Genomic DNA, 8,969 nt, shown 5'->3' with positions numbered 1-8,969 from the left:
GGAGCAGGCTGTGGGGCAGCTGACTCAGAGAGTGGAGGTCCTTGAGGCAATCATGATGAATTGTAAGGCAAGAGAGTTCCAGGGCGGCTTTGGAGAGGAAAGTGCTGTTATAGAAAATGCATGTGGGGTATTTGTCTTCTTATTGTTTAGACTTTTGAGTTCTTTGTAAATTCTAGAGATAAGGCCTCTATCAGTTGGATAACCTGCAAATATTTTCTCCCATTCTGTGGGTATTCTATTGGCTTTGCTTATTATATGCTTGTCTGTAAAGAAACTCTTCAGCTTCATATGATCCCAATGGTTGAGTGACTGTTTAAGAACTTGAGCCACTGGGATTTTGTTCAGGAAGTCTTTTTCCATTCCTATATCATGGAAAGTACTTCCTAAATTTTCTTTCAGTAGTTTTCAAGTTTCTGGTCTTATGTTGAGGTCTTTGATCCATTTGGATTTGAGTGTAGTGCATGGTGAAATGTGTGGATCAAATTTTAGTTTCCATGGGGCACAGAGTTAAACAGGCAATTCACAGAGGAAGAGATACAAATGGCAAACACACACTTAAGAAAATGTTCATCATCCCTAATCATCAGAGAAATGCAAATTAAAACAACTATGAGATTCCACCTTACCCCAATAAGGATAGCCAACATCAAAAGGTCAAATGAAACTAAATGCTGGCGAGGATGTGGAGAAGCAGGGACACTCATTCACTGTTGGTGGGAATGCAGGATGGTACAACCACTTTGGAAAGCAATATGGAGACTCCTGAAAAAGCTGACTATAGAAATACCAAGAGACCCAGTTATACCATTACTGGGCATCTACCCTAAAACCTTCAAACCAAAAGCCAGAGATATTTGCTCAACCATGTTTGTAGTGGCTCAATTCGTAATAGCTAAAAGCTGGAATCAACCCAGATGTCCATCATTAGAAGAATGGATAACAAAGATGTGGTATATCTACACAATGTAATTCTATACAGCAGTAAGAAAAAACGACATAAAGAAATTTGAGGAAAAATGGTTGAACCTGGAACAGATCATTCTCAGCGAACTTACCCAATCACAGAAAAAAAATTGATACATAGTCTCACTCATCTACAACACCTAACCTGAATCTACCCAAGATACCTTACATACCCAGCAAGCACCTCATGGACTAGACAATAAGATTGATGGGAGGGTGGGGAGGGCATCGAAGGGTGGAAAACAGTAATCCGGACCCAAACGGCAATGGTACCATAAAATTCTACTTCCTAAAAGACAGACCAAATGGCTGAACCTTCACTAGACCCTTACAGGAAACACCTGAACCACAAGATGCTGGAGAGGGTAGGATCGAGACTAACCTAAATCTTCTACATCTTCCCTCCCTCCCTCTCCCTCTCTCCCTGCTATCTCTCTCCTCTCTAACTCTTGAATATTAGATATGTTTCTCCTCAATTTCTTAGTGGGCACTCACATGTAACCCCCACTTCCAGCTTGGGCCTACCATCCACAATGAGCTTTTGATCAGAGAAACCTACAAGGTTTTCCAAAACAATGACAGACTTCTGTCAGAGTACTTGATGACCCACCAAAGGCCAGTGGTAAGACCCTATTGCTGAAGACTCCATACGCAGCTGATGCATAAAATGGAATGACATGGCTGGAAGCCAGGAGAGAGTCAGTCCCCAGACAGTCAGCGTGTCTAGTGCCAGAAGGTGCTACATAGGCGACTGGGTGAAATGACCAAGATCTGTCCAAGCAACTCATTCTGTAACCTAATTAGCAACAAATAATCTGATGTGATGCCCACACAAGTGCAATAGTGGTACACAGCCATGGTGAGGAACCAATTGCTCTTGATTTGGCTAGCTGATCCACTCAGTGGTACTAGACCCATAGCTGGAGCTAGGAAACAAGTCAGAACCATACCCAAACACAAGCCCAATCTACAATATCAAGCTACCATCAATCACGGGGTATAAGAGGGCCTACACCTATCATACTGTCTGTCAAAAAAGTAAGTGTTATCTCTATTTTCCCAGTGCTAACTTACTCTCCATTGGAGAATCTGCTTCTCTTTTCCAGATAGATGCAGATCCTAAGAAGAGAGCTGCCCCAACATACCTCAAAAGGGGCCCAACTGAAACTAAGGACAACTGGCGAAACAAGCAAGGGTGATGTTTTCCTGTGAACCGGATACCAGCACAAAGGGGAAGGAGACCAACACAGAGAAAAATCAACTCCTACCAAATCAGAGAGCCAGAGCCTCAGAGGCCCCAAACACCTTAGCACTGAAGCAGACCAAAAATGAACCCAACATGGCTCAGGGAAATTTTGCAGAAGAGGGGGCGGAAAGAATGTCAGAGTCACATGTTGGGTCATGATTTGCAGAGACATTTATCATACCAATAACTGGGGGCTAACTCCACAATGCACGACCCATTTACATCAACAAGAAGGGTCCAATGGGAGTGGGTAGATCACAGATGAGCCTAAACAATGGTACCAAACTGCCTGTATTTACTGAAAAGAAAACTAATAAATTAAATTAAAAAAAAAAGAAAACGAATGTGGATCCAGGGACTGCAATAAAAGATGGAGGAAGAGGGCAGGGAGCAAGGTGACCTAGGGCAGTAGCAGCAGCATGCAGTAGTGGTGGATCTGAGACATGGGCGAGGAGGAGAAAGTGTCAGTGATGGCTAAGCTGTGCACCCTGTGGGCAGCTGCTGCAGAAGGAATTCCCCGGGAAACCATCTCTGACCGAGACTGGTGTGCTAAAGGTTGATGGGCACTTCTTTTGTGACCAACCTGCCAAGGAAAGGGAAAGGCCAGAGCAGTTTAGGGCAGACACAGTAGATGAGCTGCAATACAGCTTCACTTAAGACGCCAGAGGATCCTCAGCAAGCTGCTAAAGAGAGAGCAGTGTATGATGACATCTTGGTAATGCTGCAGATTCCTGACTATGCAGTGGGGAAGCCAACATTGGGGAAACACAGCAAGATGACACTTGGGGATGGGTGGGGCTTTGTGCTCCACTGTAGTTGGTCATGGGATGTGGACCTCCTTCAGAAGGTGGGGAAGGGAGCTTTAGGTGAAGTGTCTGTCTGCGGCCAACGGACTACAAGAAGGAGATTGACAGCTGAGGCCTTCCCCTCGTGCTTCTCGCAGTCAGGGGGATAAACCCTGTACTTCTGAGCCCTGGGGCCCACCAGTGTCTACCATGTCAATGCAACATGGTGAGCATCATAGGAATGCTAGGTGTAGAGAGGGCTTGAGAAAGAAGTCGAGTCCCATCTCGAACATGCGAAGTTGGAGGTGTTAGGGACATGTATGTTGGGTGTGAGTGGATTTCAAGCACAGCCAGAGCTTGTTCCACATGAGTGAGAAACATGGTCATGCTGACCCTGAATGAACTCTCAGGCATGGATGCACACCATGGTTGGAAAGACTGCTGTAGGTTAGAAACCACATGGTCCATGGGTTGAAGATGTTGGGGTGCTTTTCGCTCCATCTCTCCTGTTGTCCTCCTTCCATCTCCCTTCATAAGTCTCTTCCTTCTTGGATCTTGGATGCCTTCACCCCCTCAATCCTTGTCTACTATCTCATCTCTTCTCACCCCACCAGAGGGAACCAGAATCTACCCAAGTCCTAGCTTGTGCCCTCTTGTGGAGAGCAAGGCCAAAATGACCCTCAGGCTCTGTGGCTCTCCCCTCTCCCAAGCTTCTCCAGTCCTCACGGAGTCCTGTGGGGTGGGAAAGACTGTCTAGGAGGAGGACAGGAGCTGCTTCTTTACTCTGCCTTCTGAAGCAGACACAATGGCCAGCTACCTCTGCTTCAACAGATTGGAATAGGGTATGTGTGAGGAGGGGCTTATCCCAGAGAAGGCTGGGGCCTACTCAAAGATTCTGAATGGACATTCACTTCCCCCTTCTCTCCTGAGGGGCTAGAGCCAGAGAGCTTGCAAAATAGAGACTAGGTCATTTGTATCCAGGATATTTTGTATGTATGTAGTCTAGACTGGCCTTGAGCTCACTATCTGAGTCTATGACCTTCTGCTCTTGTCCTCCAGGCCTATGCTACCATGGCAATTTGTGCATTGCTGGGACTAAACCCAGCTGCTTCCCCATTTATGCAAAGCTGGGGATTGTGCCTGCTAGTAAGCACTCTACCACTTCAGCCTCCCTATGCCCCACCCCACAGGTATTCGTGTCAGCTTCACCACTGTGATCCCTGCCCGGCCGCCCCAGCACGTTTGGGCTCTGAGAGCAGGTCCTGTCAAGGAAATAAGGTGCAGGGTCCAGGAATCCAGAGGCATTAGTAGCTAGTCACTCGTTCTAGTGGCATCCTGTGGACTTCCAGAGACACTGAGCTCATGCCACACTAGTGGTCCCATTTGAGTAACAGCCAGCAAGAATGTGATGAAAGCTGGTTCCAAAAATTCTGTGGATGGTTTTTTTATCCACGTTCTCTTCTGTTTTCTTGTTTGCTTCAGTTTAGTTGTTTTCTCTTATTTAAATTTACCAAGATAGATGAAGTGTTACTATGCCAGCAGTTGGCTTATCTTTTCTCAGATGCTACATTTTGTTTCCTTTCTCTTGCTCTCCTCTCCACCCTTTCAAAGGCAAGGGTCTCATTCTAGCTCAGGCTGGCCTTGAACTCATGGTGATCCTCTTACTTCAGCCTTCTGAGTGCTGAAGAGAGGCATGAGCATCTTCTCAGACAATGGGCAGACAGCAGAGTCATTGCCTTGAGGAGCCTGCTTGTTTCTGTCAGGTGACGGTGGTATTAAGAAGGGTGGTGGTGAAATGTCTTTAAGTTTTTGTCAAGTTCTACACTTTGGATGACCACTGGCTCTCACTTCTGGAGTTAAGCTGGATGGATGGATTACAGATGTTCCCTTACAAGTGAGCAAGGATTTCCTGTGTGTGTGTGTGTGTGTGTACCAATGAGCTTATTAGGGTTACTTATAGAGCAGGGTGAGAGGTTGCTTACAGGAGCACGGATGACTCAAAGGCAGATGCATCACCAAAAAGCCCACTTAGCATAGGTGAACACTCATTGAAGCTGCATCTGTAGAGCAGACTGCACCACCCACAGGCAGCTCCAGGGAGGAGTGTCCTCAAGGTTTTCCTTTTATCCAGCCCCACAAGGCTTGCTGCCCAGGGAAGAAAGGGGTGTAATGTAACAAGACGTCCTCCTAGAAAGGATGTTGGATGCTGACCTCTGACTAGGGAGATGTAAGAAAGATAAACTCACCACTTAAAAATTCGTGGGGGCTGGAAGGATGCTTAGCAGTTAAACCATTTGCCTGCAAAGCCAAAGCACTGAGGTTTGAAAACCCAGAACTCACGTTAGCCAGGTGCACAAGTGGGCACAAGTGTCTGGCATTCCTTCATTTGCAGTGGCTGGAGGCCCTGGTGTGCCCATTCTCTCCTTCCCTTTCCCCCCTCTGTCAAATAAATAGATAAATAAAATAAAAATAAAATCATGGGCTGAAGAGATGGCTTAGCAGTTAAGGCACTTACCTGTGAAGCCAAAGGACTCAGGATTGATTACCCAGAACCAACATAAACCATATGGGCAAGATGGGGCATGTATCTGGAGTTCAGTTGCAGAGGCTGGAGACCCTGATACACCCATATTCTCTCCCTTTCTGCCTCTCTCTTCCTCTTTCAAATAAATAAATAAAATAAAATATTTTATTTTTAAAATTTTTTAAAATTTTTATTAGCATTTTCCATGATTATAAAAAAAATCCCATGGTAATTCCCACCCTCCCCACCCCCCACACTTTCCCCTTTGAAATTCCATTCTGCATCATATTACCTCCCCTTCACAATCATTGTACTTACATATATACAATATCAACCTATTAAGTACCCTCCTCCCTTCCTTTCTCTTCCCTTTATGTCTCCTTTTTAATTTACTGGCCTCTGCTACTAAGTATTTTCAGTCTCACGCAGAAGCCCAATCATCTGTAGCTAGGATCCACATATGAGAGAGAACATGTGGTGCTTGGCTTTCTGGGCCTGGGTTACCTCACTTAGTATAATTCTTTCCAGGTCCATCCATTTTTCTGCAAATTTCATAACTTCATTTTTCTTTACTGTTGAGTAGAACTCCATTGTATAAATGTGCCACATCTTCAATATCCATTCCTCAGTTGAGGGACATCTAGGCTGGTTCCATTTCCCAGCTATTATAAATTGAGTAGCAATAAACATGGTTTAGCATGTATTTCTAAGGAAATGAGATGAGTCCTTTGGATATATGCCTAGGAGTGCTATAGCTGGGTCATATGGTAGATTAATCTTTAGCTGTTTTAGGAACCTCCACACTGATTTCCACAATTAAAATATTTTAAAATAATAATTCATCTGTGTGTGTGCGCACATGGGCACACACCATGGCTTGCACACAGAGGTCAGAGGACAACCTCAAGGTGTCTGTCCTTTAACTGTGGTTTTCGCTGTTGCAGTCATCAGCTTAGCTGGCCTGTGAACTTCCAGATTTTCTTGGCTCTTTCCCCCATTACTGTAGGTGCATTGGGATCAAAGACAAGTGTGTGGACCACTTTTATGTGGGTGCTGCAAAGTATCATGCTTAGGTCAACAGGCTTGCAAGCAAACACATCTGTCACAGTCAGCTTTACGTTGCTGGGATAAACTTCCAAACCAAGCACAATTTATTGGAAGAAGGGATTTACTGAAGGTAAATCTAGGAGAATTTCTGTAATGGTGAAAAAGAGAAAACCCACCATCAAAAGCAAGAACAAAAACCAAACAGGTAGCCAAACAGCAGAGAACTCAGGCAGAACCCAAGCACTCTGCATTCCTTAGGCTGGAATTCAGATCTGCCCCCTGTGTCACTTTAGGGCTGGATGCAGGATAAGCCCACAGTGACACCTTCTCCAGCCAGGTGTCTGGAAATCCTATGGGGTATATCCATTCAAACTACCATAGCATCTAACCACTGAGCCATTTCCCTTGCTGCAACTTCAGTTTTTTTTTTTTGTTTGTTTGTTTTTTTGTTTTGTTTTTCGAGGTAGGGTCTCACTGTGGTCCAGGCTGAACTGAAATTCACTCTGAAGTCTCAGGGTGGCCTTGAACTCACAGCGATCCTCCTACCTCTGCCTCCCGAGTGCTGAGATTAAAGGTGTGTGCCACCACGCCCGGCATATTTTTTTTTTTTTTTTTTTTTTGAGGTAGGGTCTTACTCTGGTCCAGAATGACCTGGAATTAACTAGGTAGTATCAGGGTGGCCTCAAACTCATGGCAATCCTCCTTCCTCTGCCTTCCGGGTGCTGGGATTAAAGGTGTCACCATGCCTGGCTCAGTTTTATTTTTAAGGTTTAGAGTGACTTTATTAGATTAAGAAAAGGAAAAAGGAGGAAGTGCAGACAGCTCCCACCATGAGGGAGGTGAGAATGGGGAAAGCCTGTCCTGTGACCCAAATTGGGGTCATTTATAGATTCTGAATGGAGGCTGAGCTAACCAGCCATGATGCCAAGTTTGGGGGCTGAGATTAACCAAACACAATGTGAGGATCAGACTTAAACCTTTCAGGAATCTTAATTGTAGGAAAGAGGAACTCTTTCCCAGGGATGGGCTCAGGTTGTTTATGGAAAAATGGATCTCAGGAACTCCTTTAGGTAAGAGATAAGGAGAAGCCCAAATTTTCTCTTGATCTCTAGCAAAGTGGAGACTGCTATGGCAAGCTGAAGGACATTCCTGCTTTTTATTTTTGGGATTCAGTCACCCTAAGCTGCCTCAATGACCTTTCTGAAGAAGTAACTCTAACTGCCTTTAATGAACTGGGCTGAAGACAGATGTGATTTCTTTAAGCTGAGTGGGGTTGTTGGGCGTTTATTGAAGTGAGCTTCACATTTCTGGTAGAAAGGACCTGACCAAGAGCAGTTGTGGGAGGAAAGGGTTATTTTGGCTTACAGACTTGAAGGGAAGTTCCATGATGGCAGGAGAAAATGATGGCATGAGCAGAGGGTGGATGTCACTTCCTCGCCAATGTCAGGTGCACAACAGCAACAGGAGAGTGTGCCAAATACTGGCAAGAAGAAGCTGGCTATAGCACCCATCAGCCCACTCCCAATAACATACTGCCTCCAGGAGCCTCCAATTCCCAAGTTGCTACCAGCAATGGACCTAGCATTCAGAACACATGAGTTCATGGGGGGGGGGACACCTAAATCAAACCACCACAGTGTTTTAATACAGGTAAATTGGCTAGGCACTGTAAGGTTTTTAATGTGTTGCCCTTCAATAGTTGTCTGAATGGATGTTCCCCAATAGATTCAGGAGCTTATGAAAGCTTGTAACATAGATCTCAAGCTTGGCTGAAGGAGGTGTCACTGTGGGTGGATCCTTAGGTCTAGCCCTAAGTTGTGTTTGGGGGGCAGATCTGGAATTATAGCCTAAGGTATGCAAGAGCACTCTGAGTTCTGCTGGGCTCTTGGAGTGTGGTTGCTTATGGTACTGGTGATTGTATTTCTGTCTGCATGGACCTTTGAAAGGGGGACAAGCTTCTTCTGGCATTATGGAACTCCCCCTGGGATCCGTAAGCTTCAATAAATCCTGTTCCACCCATAAACTGTGCCTGGTTTCGAAGTTCATCCCAGCAATGTGAAGTTGACTAAGATACCTTGTATCCAAAGAAATCCCAGAATTCACTTAGCAAAAATATCGTGGGGGTAGCCAGGGTCAAAGGGTAGTACCAAAGAGCCACTGGGTGCCATTAGGGGCTGCCCAATGTATTTCTAGCCTTAGGACCCATTCAGTAGCAAACCACTGTGATGGTTGGAGGATAATGATGTTCTGGTCTATGGTAAAAGGGAACCTTTTTATTTAAGTGAACTTTGGTTAGAATCATCCACATATATGTACACCAGATTTGGAAATAACCATCATGATATCTATGATCGTTTTCCCTTAATGTGGAGCTCTAACTATTGGAGAGGGGGTAAACATACCC

The 8,969-nt window shown here is 45.1% G+C and overlaps 1 non-coding gene across 1 annotated transcript; it reads left to right on the top strand.

The window, feature by feature from the left end:
- Positions 1–2,905: 2,905 nt before the first annotated feature.
- LOC123461275 lies at positions 2,906–2,992 on the top strand. Its single transcript, XR_006637562.1, has one exon. It is a non-coding gene; the product is annotated as a small nucleolar RNA SNORD55/SNORD39 (small nucleolar RNA).
- Positions 2,993–8,969: the final 5,977 nt, after the last annotated feature.

The sequence above is a fragment of the Jaculus jaculus genome, chromosome 5, assembly GCF_020740685.1.
Source record: "Jaculus jaculus isolate mJacJac1 chromosome 5, mJacJac1.mat.Y.cur, whole genome shotgun sequence".
Taxonomy (NCBI): domain Eukaryota; kingdom Metazoa; phylum Chordata; class Mammalia; order Rodentia; family Dipodidae; genus Jaculus; species Jaculus jaculus.
The sequence above is the reverse complement of the archived record's forward strand: the minus strand, read 5'-3'. Positions and strand labels throughout refer to the sequence as shown.